The following is a 17,147-nucleotide window of genomic DNA, read 5'->3' on the forward strand; positions in this document are numbered from 1 at the left end:
TATGCCATAAGCTATTTTGCTATTGACCATCAAATGCTTGTGAGCTTCTGCTATGTTCAGAACTAAGTTTGATTCTGAATAAAATTTTAACAGAGGTTGACAGGGGAGTTTCCACCCGTTTCTTTGTTTCCCATATGGATATCTCATGCATATCTCAATACAAGATAACACATAGCAAAAACCTGTTGAACAGTTCCAAATGCATTACATACATTAACTAATTTAATACTTACAAACAGCTCCTGAGTTATTTTCTCAAATTAACAGAGAAATTAAGTAATTATCCGAAGGTCACTTAACTAATAAGAAACAAAGAAGGAATTCAAACTCAAGTAGCCTGCCTCCAGCACTGTTGCTATTAACCACAGTGAGATACTAGTGCTGCCTCACCTTAAGTATGGAATTAAGAAGGAATGCTCCTTAAAATGTTTCTTTCTGAAATCAAAGATTTGCCCCAGACTTTTCTGCTTTTGACTATCACATTATCTAAATATAAATTATGTACTTTTAGAGGGGAAAAAAAAACCTAAAGGTAAAGTTGATTAAGATATGTTTGAAAAAGAAAAGTAACAAAGGAACTTCATTGTGACAATGTAAGACATTAGAAGTCATTTACCCTTTTGTAGATAATGGCAGTTTCCTGATCTCAACACAGTAAAAGGTGCTCAAATTTACTTTAATTAATTAATTCGTTCTCTTTTTTGAATATTGCACTTTTGTGATTAATATTAATGTATGTAGCATCAGATTTATGCAATCCTTTATTTCTATTAGTTCTTTTACATGTTATGTTAATGCTTGAAATTTTTCTATGATAGGTTACCATATAATATAAAAACTATTATAGTCAATGTTTAGAGTAAAATATGTCGTTTGCCTTATAAGTAAACTTAAAAATTAAAACAAAAGGGTTATAGGAAACATTAAAGTTGTTTACTGCATAAGACATTGATTTTAGCCACCAACATTAGTTGCAATATAACTCTGACATCAGTGATCTAGCTCTAATTAACTCAATATAGTTCAACCTAGTTTTAACTAAATCAATATAGATCTTATTAGCATTGAGATATAGCTAAGTCTACATTTATATGATGGGTACTCTGACCTGAAGATATATCAAACTATTACTACTTCTTAAACATTTCATATAGTATTTCTTATCTTTCTCCTTACATAATTTTTCCTCTTCCTGGAATTCTTCTAATTCACTTATTCATTCAGCAAGTTCCTACATGTTCTTTAAAATTTAATCCAAATATCAATTTATAATGACTTTCTCACCCTGCTGTTCAAATTATACAATGATCTCTCCTTTATGATCTCAAAACACCTTGATATGTTTCAGCCATTTCATTTATCAAGCTCATAGTTGACTTAGTCATCTTCACTTGAGTGCAGGCGAATCATATTTTACTTGACTTTATATCCAGAGGGCTGATCATCTAGCACATTCATGTTATAAATAGACTAATAAATGTTAAATCATAGTACAATAATTAACAAATGTTTCTTTTTAACTTATATTATGTAGTAATACAGGATTGTGATAGACAGAATTCTAAGGTGGCCCCTGATATTTCTGATCCCTCCTAAACTCCCTTTGTATAACCTGGTGCCCTTGAGTATTACTAGAACTTGTGAATATGTTGATAGTCATTCCCCATGATTATATTACTAATACTATGTGACTTATCTAAGCAGACTGGAGAGGGATAAGAATATAGACTCACTCCAATTGACCTGGATGAAAACAATAGTCAAGCTGTAAACTTCATGTAGTAGCTAGCTAGTGGCAAGGAAATGTGGGTGGCCTGTATGAATCAAGAGTAATCATTGGCTAACAGCTAGCAAGAAAGCAACTGCTAGGGAATGAATTGTGCTAACAGCCAGTAAACTTAGAAGACCCTGAGGCTGAGATGAGAGTCCTATCTCTGGCTGACACCTTGATTTCAGTCTGGTCAGACCCTAGCAGAGGATCCAGCTAATTAGACTCCTGACACTTGAAAACTATGAGATAACAAATGTGAATGTTTTAAGGCACTAAATTTGTAGTAATTTCTACTCTGTAGTGGAAAATTAATGCAAGAATGAACCCATTTTAGTAGGTGGGTAGAGATAATAGATATACTTCAATCCCTTCTCAATTACTTAAGTATTTAAGCTACCTCTCATTAAATTGATATACTTCCCACCTATATGCTGCATGAGGTCATCATCACACTTTCTTGTTATCTATTTTTACAATTCATATAAATGCTGTGAAGAATATAGATATTAGCTATTTTACAAAATTATTTGTTTATGGAACTGTTTTTTATATATTTTTTTTCCTTTTACTCTAAATATTAACAACCCCTTAAGGAGCCTTTAGCTATCTTTTGTCTGTTATTTCTTTTTTTTTTTATATATATATATTTTATTGATTTTTTACAGAGAGGAAGGGAGAGAGATAGAGAGTCAGAAACATCGATGAGAGAGAAACATCGATCAGCTGCCTCCTGCACATCTCCCACTGGGGATGTGCCCGCAACCCAGGTACATGCCCTTGACCGGAATCGAACCTGGGACCCTTCAGTCCGCAGGCCGACGCTCTATCCACTGAGCCAAACCGGTTTCGGCCTGTTATTTCTTATTAATAGTAATTTATTAATATTAGATATGAAAGAGTACTACTTAGAGATTGATTCACTAATATTTACCTCCTGTTAAATTTAGACTTATAGTACAGACTATGAAAATAAAATAGATTTAGTTAGGTATTGATATGGGATTTTTGGACTGGAACACCCTGGATTCTTTGTCATTTGGAGATATTTCATTTCTCAAGCCTTATGTTTCTCTGTAAAATGGGTATAATTAATATCTGCATTAAAAAGATCAGCAAGTAAATTATTTCTTAGAATAATTGTGTCACAAGTGACATTGATTTATTATTTCATAAATATCATTTTGTGTTTTCATATTCTAGCCATCTATCCTTACTTCCCAGATTTGTAAGGGAACAATATAATCTGCAATATTTATTCTTCTCTAATTTATGATTATTAGATAACTTTTGAAGATAATTTGAAAATATTATAAAATAAATGCACTCGGAATGACAATTATATTATTTCTAATTTAGAACACACACACACACATATTTTCATCTATATAATAAAATTTTCATTTTATTATATAATACTTTTTCATCTATATAATACTTTTATTTGCTTGTTTTGGAAGAGGAATACAAATTAGATACAGTCATTTAAGTTGTATATTTTGGAAATAAAGTGAAATTGAGGAGGAGTACTAGATGTAATTGATATAAAAATGTAATTTCAGTGGCTTTAAAAATTTTTGAACTTTACTCACCAAAAGAAACATATAACTTAACCAAATATTTACTCACATATATGCAAGGGAAACAAAAGAGCTATGAAATAATACAATTATTAGCAGAATAAAAATGCCTACACATTTTTAGGCATCTCTCCTGGAATTCCATTCACAGAAAGGTTGGGTCTATGTTTCCTCTTCTTGAATTGTGGCTGGCTCTGTAACTGTTCAACCAATACATATAGTAGAAGTGGTATTGTGCCAATTTTCTGGCCCAGGCCTGGAGACACTAGCAGCTTTATTTCATGGTTTTGGAAACTCTGCCTTTGAGGCCCTGAGGCTGACAGATAGGATGTCCCAAGCCACCACACTGTGAAGAAATCAGAACGCTGATCAGATGATAACTGTATATTGATGAACAGAAAGGAAAGCCTTTAGGGGATTCTACTCCTCTAGGGAGCACCAGCTCCTTGGTTTATGATCACTGGAGGGCAGTTTGTGAAAGGTCCTGTTGGGACAGCATGCTACATTTTTACTCTCTTTCTCCAGAATTGCTAATGATAGTGCAATTAGGACATCACCTATAGCTTTCCCTAAGCTTGCCTCAGATTTCTGTAGAACATGTATTGTTAATCTTATGGGCTTCAAAATCATTCCCCATTTATATGCTGATTGACCCTGGACTTCACTTTTATGACACTCACTTTTATCTGCAAAAGTGAGCTAATAATGCTAATTACATAGAATACTTTTGTTTTCAATGAAATGTATAGCATTTATAAAGCATCTCCTATATAGCATGCAGAAGATGCATATCACATACCAGCTATCATCATTCTTATTATTCCATGTGTAGTTGAGATCCAGTCTATTTTTCTTATTTCCTAACTTAAGCAATAGACTGGAAATAAAATTAAGTCCCAAGGAGAAGGAAAGCACCATTTTTAGCAATCCTGGTAGTTTATGTTATTCAAGCATTGCAACACATCTATAAAGTAAATTTTATCATTTCAAAAAAAATTGTGAGGAAATAGAGGTACAGAGAAATCACATACCTGAATAGGTAAATCAGGCCCTTTAACCAAAATATGTGACTTTAAAATTCAACACCATACAGCCCCGACCTCCTCTTCTCACAATCTTCATTTTTAAGACTAGATGTGTTTTGTACTTTGGAGAATACTTTACATTCTTATCTTCACTTATTTTGCCACTTAAGAAAGCATCCATATTCCTCCAGTGATATTTTTACTTCTAGAAAGTATATTTATTTTAATGAAGAACTGAGACAGTGAATGCATCTACATTGTAGTAAAGGAATTCAGGTGAAATAATATTTATATGGTTGCTTTTAAGCACTTCCAAAGAGCATCTCATTTTTCATTTTATCTAACTCTCATATTAATCTTATAAAATAGGCCTAGCACATTTAACTCAGCTTGTATAAGTGGGATACAGGAAAACAAGATATAATAAAATAGACTAGACTAATTGGGGTCAATATAACTCAGACTTCAGGAGAATCAAAGTGAAAGCAAGCCTGTATTGCATGCTGGTCCTTACATGCATTAACTTGTGGTTCTCAACCTTCTGGCCCTTTAAATACAGTTCCTCATGTTGTGACCCAACCATAAAATTATTTTCATTGCTACTTCATAACTGTAATGTTGCTACTGTTATGAATCGTAATGTAAAAATCTGATATGCAGGATGGTCTTAAGCGATCCCTGTGAAAGGGTCGTTCGACCACCAAAGGGGTCGCGACCCACAGGTTGAGAACCTCTGGCTAGAGTTAGAAGTGTTCTTCCTAAGGAAGACCATGCTGAGCAATAAAACACTTTTTACTTTTTTTTTTCTGACACAGGCAGGTACCTTGGGATATCCTAACAGTAGCCTTCTCCTCATTCTTAGTTGTAGGATTATTCTATACATTTGTCTGGATTTTTCAAAAAAACAGAAGTAAAAAAGGAATTATGCATGCAAAAGATTTGTTGGGGGATATACTACAGAAAAATGGGGAGGGAGCTGGAGGAGTCTGGAAAAATCATGAGTCTGCAAGATGTTTGACCCTGTGAAGGGGAGCGGAAAGGCAGGAAGGTGGAAAGCCCTAGATTGCAACACAGCTCTAAGAATGTTTGGACACAACTAAAATAGTAGTTGTAGAGTCAAAGTTTTCCACTTTATGAGTCCTGTATCTCCTGGCAATGAACCTGCCTTAGTTTTTTGGTATCCTGTTTTGTCATTTGCCGGGAGCAACTTGTAAAGCATGGCCTTGGTATAAATAAGGAGTGTATTTCTGAGCACTGCAGATTGCACCAGCAATCACTTATGCCCCTGCACTAGGGAATCTGAGAGGTAGATGCCATGGTTGTCTCACTGAGGACACCCTATTCATTAGAAGTCACCCTATTTTCCTTGCTTACTTGTAGTAGAGAGGTTTTGGAAATCAAACTGATAGGTAAGTCAATCCTAGTTGCCAATTTACTATCTTTGTGTCTTTGAGCAATTACCTAACCATCCTATGCCAGCTGACAACAACTTGGAGAGGGTACTTTTGCTTCCATCTCTACATCTTCAAGTGTGTGTAATAAACTTATCCCATAGAGTTGTGACAATCAAAGAGACAATATGTATTAGGGACTTAACCCTTATCAGTTAAGTAAATAAATAGCTATAATAATAATAATAATAATTATTATTATTATTACAATAGAAGCTCTCATAACCAACTCCACTGTCCTCCATTTACTCTTGCCCTTGCATGCTGGATATTTGAGAATATTAGATTTCTCTCTAAAACACCCATTCTGCTGCCACAAGCCTGGCAATAAGAAAAACTTTTTTTTTTAAATATATTTTATTGATTTTTTACAGAGAGGAAGGGAGAGAGATAGAGAGTTAGAAACATCGATGAGAGAGAAACATCGATCAGCTGCCTCCTGCACATCCCCCACTGGGGAAGTGCCCACAACCCAGGTACATGCCCTTGACCGGAATCGAACCTTGGACCTTTCAGTCCGCAGGCCGACGCTCTATCCACTGAGCCAAACCGGTTATGGCGAAAAACATTTTTTTAATTTCCCAAATATTCTCATGGCATGTAATTGGATAATCTAATTAAAGTTAGTGTAAATTTGTTTATTATTTCTTAGAACAAAATCCTGTTTTATGAAAGAAATTGATGCTTTGGAAGGTACCTAAAAGATGTCTTTAAAGTTGATTTTGAATTCGATATGAGCAAGAACAGTGAAAAGATTTGAGACAAATAATGAAAAGCCAAAATTCTGAATGCTTCATAATTTCTTACTTTAGCATACTAAACTAAAAATCATAACATTATGTTCTAATTTTCTTTGTGGGACATAACTTGAAGAAATTAAAACCAGGTGACCCATCCTCTACAAATGCCTTTCCCCCCAATAATGAATGTACCCTAAGAAGTTTTTAGTTAAAATGAAATATTGAATGTATGTATATCCTATTTATCCTAGTTTCATGATTTTCTGCTTTACCTGACTTCTATCAGAAGTAATACTTTTATGATCTTGTGTAAGAGGGCTTCTATTCTATTACAGTTAGTTTTAGTAGTGTCATTTAAAAAACAGTATTAATAAGACTGTTAATACTTATTATTAACAGACTGCCTCCCTCAGGTGGTTAAGATTAATTGAGATTGCTTATGGAAAAGCACTAAGTACAATATCTAGGGCAGAGAATATGAAAATATGTATGAACCTTGACCCTTCCTCTCCTTTTTCTTTTACTCTTCCTTTTTCTTTATATATGTTCAATGCCTCTTTACTTCACCATACCTTTCCTCCTTTCCAGTACTTTTATACTGTTATAGACAGGAAACATTAATTTCAAAAGTTTAGTTTCTACTTTAACATATTTTCCTATCAGAATAGTTGCAATCAGAAGGAAGTACTGATTGAATTAAGTCAGAAATGTGGTTTCCCATTTAAATAGAATATCACATAAAAGCACAGCCACTCATTCATTTCTTAATGGTGATTCATTAATATAAAAATCATCTAGGGAACTTTAGGTATTTCTTGATGGACTTAGGAGAGAGGAGTGTATAACACCAATTCAGCTCATTCTATTTTTTTCCTTTTAAAGTTATATAATTTTTAAGGAAGAACTTATCCTCATAAATCCAATTTTCTAGCCAAAAGTATGGTGTTTAAGAATGTGCTCAAAAATAATAAGATAAGATTATTTTAAAAATCAAGATTTGCAGCACATTCTAGGTACAATTTACTATCTAGTTTTCTTTTTTAAAAAAATAGGTCCTTTAATAATCTTGTGACATTAATGGGTAAGGTGAGCCTGATCCTTAATAAATTAATCCTAATTTGTATTAAAGTATTTTGTAAATGTCTTGGTAGAATTAAGGTATTTTGGAAAAACTAAAAAAGAAAAAAAAAGATAGATTATAAAATAAAAGTCAGTTTATTTGCCACATAAGTGAAATTTATTTTGTCATACATTTCTTTGGATGTCATCACAGATAATAGTCCTAATGCAGACAAAAGAGGCCTTTCCTGAAACTTAATAGAATTCATTATGTTAAATATATTAATGTTTTATGTGATAGCAGTATAATATGAACTTTATGAATGAGTAAAATGTATATATCTGGTTTACTTTATTGCATTTAAAACATTTCTTATGGTGGTGACTTTCGTTCTTTTGAGGAGAAATTCCTGAACAATGATATTATCCAAGGAAGTGAGTGGCCATAACTTTTAACTTCCAATGTGTTGGGTTTATATTGCATTATGCCATTAAAAAACCATTTCCTCTCTTTGATTCTGTGCCTCCTAATAGGCAGATATTAGGATATTTGTCTACCTGGCAATATTCTCAGCCACTATTTGTCAATCTGACTGCACAATTATAGCAGAAAATGACTGGAAAGGAATAATGAAGAATAGACCACTAAAAAAGTAACTATGTATGCTACAGAAGGGTTAGTTAATGTGTTCACTTTTCTATACTTTTTGCTCACTTATGTATTTCTTTCACATAGTGAAATTTCTTAAAGAAAACCACATAAATATTTTTTTCACCCATATGCATGATTGTGTTATGAAGGGCAGCTTGCATCTCTACTTGTGACAGAAGTAAAATAAGAATGTAAAAGAAACTTTTAAATGTAGAATTTCTTTAATTTAAAATTTTACCTTCTACTGAAAATCTTCATGGACAGAAAGATGCTTAGATAAATGGAAAAGAGGTGAAATAAGTCAACTTGGATATGCCTTTCAAAACTTTTTCATATGATTTTATTATTTTAACTGCTGATATCTCATACCCTAAGGTCATGGAAGGAAAACATTTATGATGATAACTAAGCCTCATACTGCTACTCATAGGAAATCTTTCAGAGTCATAAACACCACTGAACAAAACAGTACAATAGTTTAGCGTGGATTTTCCAAAAAGAAACAGTTGTAGCCAAGATAATAACATGCCAAAACCTATCCTTTTAAAAATATCAATTATAGTATTTAATTTTCAAATAGGAGAATTAAAATGTAAACGTAACAAACAACAGAAAAGTTTTTACATGCAAATATTCCCCCATGATGAAGGATTTAATTTATCTACACTAATAAAATACAAAGATGCTAATTGACTGTACCTTCGCTACACTCATCAGCCAATCAGAAGAGTATGCAAATTAACCCAACAAAGATGACCATTAAATTTGCATACTGCAGGCAGATCCCACTGCGCCGCCCCGCCCCGCCCGGGGCTGGCAGCAGCACGATCCCCAGCCAACGGCCGCCCCAGCATGGGATCCGGGCCTGCCGTGTGTGGGGCGGGATGGGCGGGGCAGGTATGGAGGACAGCAGCACGATCCAATCCGCCGCCCGACCCAGCACGGGATCTGGGCCTGACATCTGCGACTGGGGGAGAGGGGGCAGGCACTGCGGGGTCGGGCGTGCCATCTGCCACCAGGGGAGCGGGCCTAAATAAGCAGGTGGATATCTCCCAAGGGGTCCCAGACTGAGAGGGCACAGGTTGGGCTGAGGGACGCTCCCCCCCCCCCCCCGCCAGTGCACAAATTTTTGTGCACCGGGCTTCTGGTTTTATATATATCTATATATGCCTAAGTGACTGGATGTCTGGACGACTGGATGACTGGTGGGTAGCTATGACACACACTGACCACCAGAGGACAGATGCTCAACACAGGAGCTGCCTCCTGGTGGTCAGTGTGCTCCCACAGCAGGAGCACCGCTCAGCTGACAGACAGGCACCAGATGCCTGGCTCATGGCTGGTTAGTGCAGCTGGGGCAGCGGGAATCTCTCCCATGGACACTCCCCATGCATGCCCGAGCAGCAGCGGTAGCAGGTGCAGCCGGTCGGGATGAGCAGGAACGGCATGGCGCCCAGCCCAGGCTCAGGCTCTTCCCTGGCTTCCTGCCATTTTGCATACTACTTCGTGCTATGCAGGATCAACTCGGACAACGGGCTGGAGTCTGACAAGCGGGAGGGTAAGGCTGAGCTGCAGCAGTTAAGAGGTCCACTCATCCCCACAGGCCAGGCCGAGGGATCCCACTGGTGCACGAATCCGTGCACCGGGCCTCTAGTATGAAATCAAATTGCCTATATGTTAATAAGAGCTTATGAATTTGATAAAGTAAATTACTGTTTCAAGGGAAATAAAAAATTACAAAAGCCAAATTAGTTATTTTGTCTTGATTCCAAGATTCCTCTGGAGATCACTGTCCCAGGCAGCCAGCAAGAAAAACAATTATGTTCTTCTTAGGTTAGGGTGTGGTTACTTCTGGTCTTAAAACTTGCAAACTCAGCAGACAAGTCACCTGTACTTTCAAACCTAATATACAACAGTGGATTGGGGAAAAGATATGCATATAAAACTAGTTAAATTTGGAAAAGTGAGAAACAAAAAGCACTGAAATTGCAAGGGTGGAGAAAAGTATAGTATCTTGGAGGGAGGCATTGTGAAGAATCCTACCTTGGCAATGAGGAAATTCTTTGATGAGAAACTGAATGTCCTCTCAAGGAAAAACCTCAGCATTCTCAGTTGCCCCCAACTTTGCCCTCTGGGAGTTGTTCCTTGCTTATTAGTCTCCATGCTCACTTCTATAGTGAGTGTTAAAAATCAAATTTACTTTTTTCTCTGATTCCTGCTGGTGCAATCTTGGAATGTCCCAAGTTTTTTTAGAGCTGAAACAATTAGACATTTATTTTGTATGCCTTTTTATTTCCTTGGGAATACAATTTCCCTTAAAATAATGACATATTGCTCATATGTTTCTTAGTAGCCAGTTCCAGGTACTGGAAACTGTACCCAAAATTCTCTCTTAGACATAAATTTTAGGCTTCTTTATTTTTGACCCCATTTTCTCATGCTCTGTATGGTAACCACCATGACATCATCTAAAATTTAGTCTTAAGTGGGATGATAATACCCTTTATTTTACATTTGCCACATATCTAAATGGGTTTTAAGAAGCGCTAAGGGGTGTTATTGTTTAGAACCTTTTTTAGCCTCATCTTATACTCTTTAGGGTTTAAAGTCAATTGTTTTCTCCAACCTTCTTATAGGTTTAGGCTTTGCTTTATCAATAAATAATTATTTCCCTGAACTCATCTCTATTTTGTAACACCATGCCAAAATCAGTAAAGAGTATCTGTACTTATGAAGAGTTGGCATTTTTCAACACTTTTCCCTAGAGCTGTAGGTACATTGACCAGCATTTAGTTTTGCAGGTGGAAGTTTTACAAAATATATTACCATTGCATAAAATTGGTCTTCAGATCTTGCCTGTGATTTCTGATTTCTTTTTACTTGCTGTCTTGTTCTTAATAGTTATGACAACACCAAATCATATATATATATATATATATATATATATATATATATATATATATATATTTACATTGGCATTCTACTTTAGTCTCAAATTCTAAGACATGGTGGTAGGGGAACACATCCCTACTAGAAGTTCTTCAGAGATTCAATTTAATGGCCTTTCTGCCATCTTAAACATGTAATTTCAGAGTTATCATTGTCAACATCATTTCAATAAGCTGGGTAGGATAAGATTATGGGAGAATTATCATGGAAAATTTTCTGGGCCATACCTGAAAATGTTACTTATACTTATGTTACATATTACTTATACTTGCATATTATAGAATAGAATCTAGTTGCATGACCACACATACCTAAAAGGGAAGTTTGGAAATATAATTTGTGTGTATTTCCAAATGGTTTTATGAAAAGCTAGCAGTTTCTGTAATACCTGTTTTATAAAGTAAAAGTAGACTTATAATAACTAATTTAATAAAAGTTTTTAGAGTTAGATATAGTGTATATTATACAAGTGACATTATTAGATATTTAAGTACTGTTGTGTTTAATAATTATCATTATTATCTATATTATTGACTATATTTTAATATATCCAATTGAGGCTTTAAGTACCAAGTTAATGAATCCTATAATGTGTTCAAACATAGATTTTAAATGTTTAGCTATCACACTCAAATTTTTGTGTGCATTAAATTGGAAGCGTTTGGATTATTTAATAGTCCATAGTAGAAATATTATTAATTATTTGAAAAAAAGATACAAATTTATCCTTCCTATTCCACATACAAATGAATTCCAAAATGGACCAAACACTTAAAGTAAAAATATAAATTAAAAGTCATATTTCTCAGTAGTTGAACATAGTTCCATGCACTGAGAGGTCACCATTTTGATTCCCCATCAGGGCACATGCCTAGGTGTGAACTCAATTCCCAGTAGGGGGCATGCAGGATGTAGCTGATTGATGTTTCTTTCTCATCAATGTTTATATCTCTCTCCTTCTACCTACCCCTTTCTCAAATCTGTGAACAGATATTTTTTAAAAAATAAACCCAATAAACTAAATAATGAAACTATATATATATATATATATATATATATAGAGAGAGAGAGAGAGAGAGAGAGAGAGAGAGATACAGATATGCAGATATACATATATGAATATCTGCATATAGATAAATATAAGATAAGACAATAGGGTTTATTAAATAGTTCTAAAAGATAAAAACTTTCAAAGGAGATGTTTACATATGCATAATATCATATTTTTATTTATACATATTATAAACTTATACTATTACTAGAGGCCCAGTGCACGGATTTGTGCACCGGTGGGGTTCCTCCGCCTGGCCTGCACACTCTCACAGTCCGGGACCCCTTGGAGGATGTCAGATATTTTATTTCAGCCTGATCCCCACTGGCCCAATCCAGACAGGAGGGAGCCGATTCCACAGGCCCAATGCCCACAGGCACGATTAGGACAGGAGGGAGCCTGATCCTGTGCATTGAGCATCTGTCCCCTGGTGGTCAGTGTGCATCACAGTGACAAGTTGACCTGTTGTTTAGTCTCTTAGGGTTTTATATATAGAGAGATGCATTGCTACATATGTGTTATTTATATTTACTGAGCATAAAACAAAATCAAAAGATTGAAACATTTCTAAAGAAAATTCAAAGCCACAAAAATATTCACCTAAATTTTCGATGTTCCAAAGCAGAGTAAGAAATGTAAGTTTATAAATAGTAAGCAATATTTTAGTATTCTGTTCCCTTCACATTCATTGTTCATGCTTTAGTAAAGTGAAATTTTCTAATCAGAGTAAAGTGGCATGGAGAAGGTGTAGAAAATATATTCGAATGAAAGTTTTTAATGAATATGGTATTTATTAAGACATAATTCATTAAAAGAAGACTTGCATGGTTGTCTCACATTATTTTATTGATTTTTATTTCATGCATGACTCAAGGCGAGAAATGATTCTACAGGAAGTACTCTCATTTTTAATCTTTAATTTGATAATGGAGTCCTTTTTTGTTTATTTGTTTGGTTTAGGACATTTTACATGTATAAGCATTATATGCTCCAGTAACTGAAACATTGAAATGGAAAATCAGAATTAGCACAATGGTAGCAATTTAAGACTTTCAGTATATAAATATTATGTTTTTAGTAGTTTACTTTTCTTTTCAAATTCTGACTTTTTGAAAGAAAATAACCGGCTATTCTTTTTTTAAAATAAAAAATTTGAAGATCTGAACATGTCAACATCAAGTATATCATTGGTAATGACATTACAAGGATTTAAAATGGAATACAAGATTAAATTCTCCCATATAATTTAAGAGTCATTTGACAGGCTTACCAAAGTGTATATCCCTATATTAGTAGATTGTTTAAAATACACACACCTTCTTACACATGTACAACTTCTATGCCAGTAGCAAGGTGCCTACCGATGAAAGGTAAAATAGATGACAATTTTCTGGTAATGCAACCCTAAATAAAAACTTAATTGTCTAGAGAATTGTCTCAATTTTCCACTTCACTTTGTGTGTGAGACTACATCTCAAATGACAGCCTTAGAAGGAAAACCTGTCACTGAGTTTGCAATTTGTATAAGATCAGATTGTAAAAATCCCACCTTATCAGATAAATCACAGACACAAAGCAACCATCCTTTAGAATTGCCCAACACCTAGCCCACTGTGTGAAAATACCCTTTGAGAGAGCATGGAAGGGCCTGGAGAGTATTTGCTAAGCAAAATAAGCCAGTCAGAGAAAGACAAGTATCATATGATCTCACTCATCTGTGGAATCGAAAGAACAAAATAAACTGTTGAACAAAATAGATCCAGAGATATAGAAACATAGACCAGACTGAAATCTCAGAGGGAGCCATAGGTGGGTAGGAAGATATTAACCAAATAATTTTTATACATATATGTATAACCCATGGACACAGGCAATAGTGTGGTTAAGGCCTGGGGTTGGGGGAGGGTACAGGGTAGAGGGGCTCAATAGGGAAAAAAGGGGAACATCTGTAACACTTTCAACAATAGAGGTAAATAAAAAAAAATATTAATGAAAATAAAATATACTCTTGCCATACCAGTTTGAAAAGGATTAATTGCATATACCATATTGATTTTTTATAATCTAATATTTTTCTTTCCCTTTACTAGACCATATAGTATTTTTCTTTTTGTCTTAGGTTTCTTGAATAATTTGAATACGGACTAACTTAAAAAATCACATTTTAAAAGATGAATATATGTGAGAGAAAGAAAAAATTACATGTAGAAAAACCAATCTATAAGGCATTGATATCTAAGTTTTATTGATACTAACTACATTGTATTCCTGAGCTTCTGTCAATAAACTATAATAGTAAGGATTAATATATTTCTTGTGAGGATTTTAGTAATGAAAATAGATGACCACAAAATCAAATAGATAGAATTGGTTGATATTATTTATGAAAGCAGTCATACTGACCATTTCACATAATGGAAACTATAAACTGGATATTCAAATATTTCAAAATTGAAATTAATAGTAATTACAATGAAAACAATAGTAATATAATTATGGAGGAAATATGCATCATTTATATGAATTATCAGCAGAGACAGACTTTCTTGCTATTGCTGATTTTTATTGTTTTTAGTGAGCTAACCACACCAGTCATATTTAATATATACATGGATATTTAAAAACCATTATGCAACAATGAATCAAGAAAACAAATGATAATAAGCAGAAAGTTAATTAATCAATTTACTTATCTCATACCTATCTGTTAAGCAGTATTTCTAATGAGCTGGTAGCTCTTTTATTGTGAGACACACCAAGAAAACTTAGTGTCTAAACTGCTTTTGTAACTGCATTTTTTCTGTTTAAACCATCTCATAGCTCTAACTTTGGATAAGACATAATATAGTCGCTATATTCTAATCACAAAAATAGTACATGTTCATTGTAGGAAATTATGAGCATTAAAGAAAACAAAGACGTATCAGCTGCTATCCAAAGATAATCACTATAAACATTAGAATTATATATGCATAGAAACATATAAACACACACATTTTAAAAATAATGTTGATACTATGATGCATGACTGATTTGAAAGTATATATTGCTTTACACTTGAAAATATATTTTTTCAAGGTAATACACATATATTCTAGTTAAGATAAAGCAAATCAGACTGGTTTTATCCTCCTATCTTAAACAACTAAAAGGCCTATAATATATGTGAGAAAATGATACTCAAAATATTTGCCATCAGGTGGTGATGAAGCACAGTGGTCCCTGAGAGACAAATAACAGATAAGTCCACAAGAGTGACACAATTTAATTCCTGGAGAAGGTTGGTTGCAGTGCAAAGAGCAGGAACCCCATCAGAGCCCAACAGTCTCCTTGAGTTGAGGAAATAAATCTGGATTCTACAATAACCAAGGCTACTCAGATTTGAAGGTCAGAGTACCACATTGAATAGAACTACACACGTGAGAGAATGCTGGAGATCTGCTGAGGCTTTTTCTTGAATACTTAGTTGAGTACCAATCAGCTGATGCACATGGGGAAAAAAAAATCCAAGACTAAGGAAAGAAGGGCTTGAAATGATTACAGGAAACAGTGGCTGCAGTGCTGTTCTATTCTAGGGCTAGAAATAGTGCACATCGCCTCCAGCCAAACTGGAATACCTCACATTTCATGGGAAATTGTTGAGGCTGACCTACTGACCCTGAGAGATGGATGAATGGATTACTCTGACACAACATTGGCTGTGAAAGAGAGGGCTAAGGGACTGTCTGGCTAAAGGGACCAGACGACCTCGATTGCCTGCCTCATTAGGCTTTTATTTTAGCAGCAGTTTGAGATAAAGTTTATCTTTTAAATACAATCAGTAGGGTAAGTAATATTGGGAGGAAACATCTGTTTATAGTGTCCTTTAAGCAAGGATACCCAAAGATTAAGCATAAGGATTCCAGTAAACACCTGGGAGTCTGCACATGCACAGACCTTTTTGGAAAGTCAAGAAAGAATTAGGGGTGCTGCCTTTGGCACTCCACTAAGTCGGAATTCAAATAAACAAGGTGGTGGTCTTCCGCACACTTCCCTTTTCTCGGAATGTCCCCCTTACAAATTTTCCAACCAAGTCTCATGCTTCCCCACAGAAAATTGGTTTACAGTAACTCAGAAGTTGACAAAAAAATGAGCCCTATATTTTTTAGTATAACTAAAATATTTAGAAAGGAAGTCTTAAAAGGAACAAACTATTTTCAAGATATAATCACATCCTCAAACAAAGCAGAAGATATAGACTACAAAAATATGCAGGACACAAAATAAAATTTACAATGATTGGCATCTAATAAATTAACAACTATGAAGAAAATGCTTAATGAGGGGAAAAATAAATCAAAACTGTCCCAGAATTGATACTGATATTATCGGTAGATAAAAATTTTAAGTTTATTTTGACTCTAAAACTTGTGGTCAAAGCCTAGAGGAAAGTTAACACATAATAAGTAGAGACAGGGAATATATATATACAACATGTCCAAATGAAAATTTTAGAGGTGAAAATGTTAATGTCTGAGATGAAAATTATAGATGGCACTATTAACAGATTGGACATTGCAGAATAAAAGATTAGTGCACATGAAAACATAGCAATAGAAACTATTCAAAATGAAGCACACAGATAAAAATATTTCAGAAAAATAACAACCAATGAACTGCAGAGCAATTTCAAAAGGCCAAATAAATGTATGATTCTAATCCCTAAAGGAGAGGAAAGGGGAAACTAAAAATATTTGAGGAAATAATGGTTGAAGACATTCTATATTGGATGGAAATCAGAACACCGCATCCAAGAAGTTAAACAAACAAGGCGATAGAAATAAGGGGAAACAACATACAAAAACATACATTATATTCACATTTCTTAAAACA

This window comes from Myotis myotis, unplaced genomic scaffold (genome assembly GCF_014108235.1).
Source record: "Myotis myotis isolate mMyoMyo1 unplaced genomic scaffold, mMyoMyo1.p scaffold_m19_p_2, whole genome shotgun sequence".
Taxonomy (NCBI): domain Eukaryota; kingdom Metazoa; phylum Chordata; class Mammalia; order Chiroptera; family Vespertilionidae; genus Myotis; species Myotis myotis.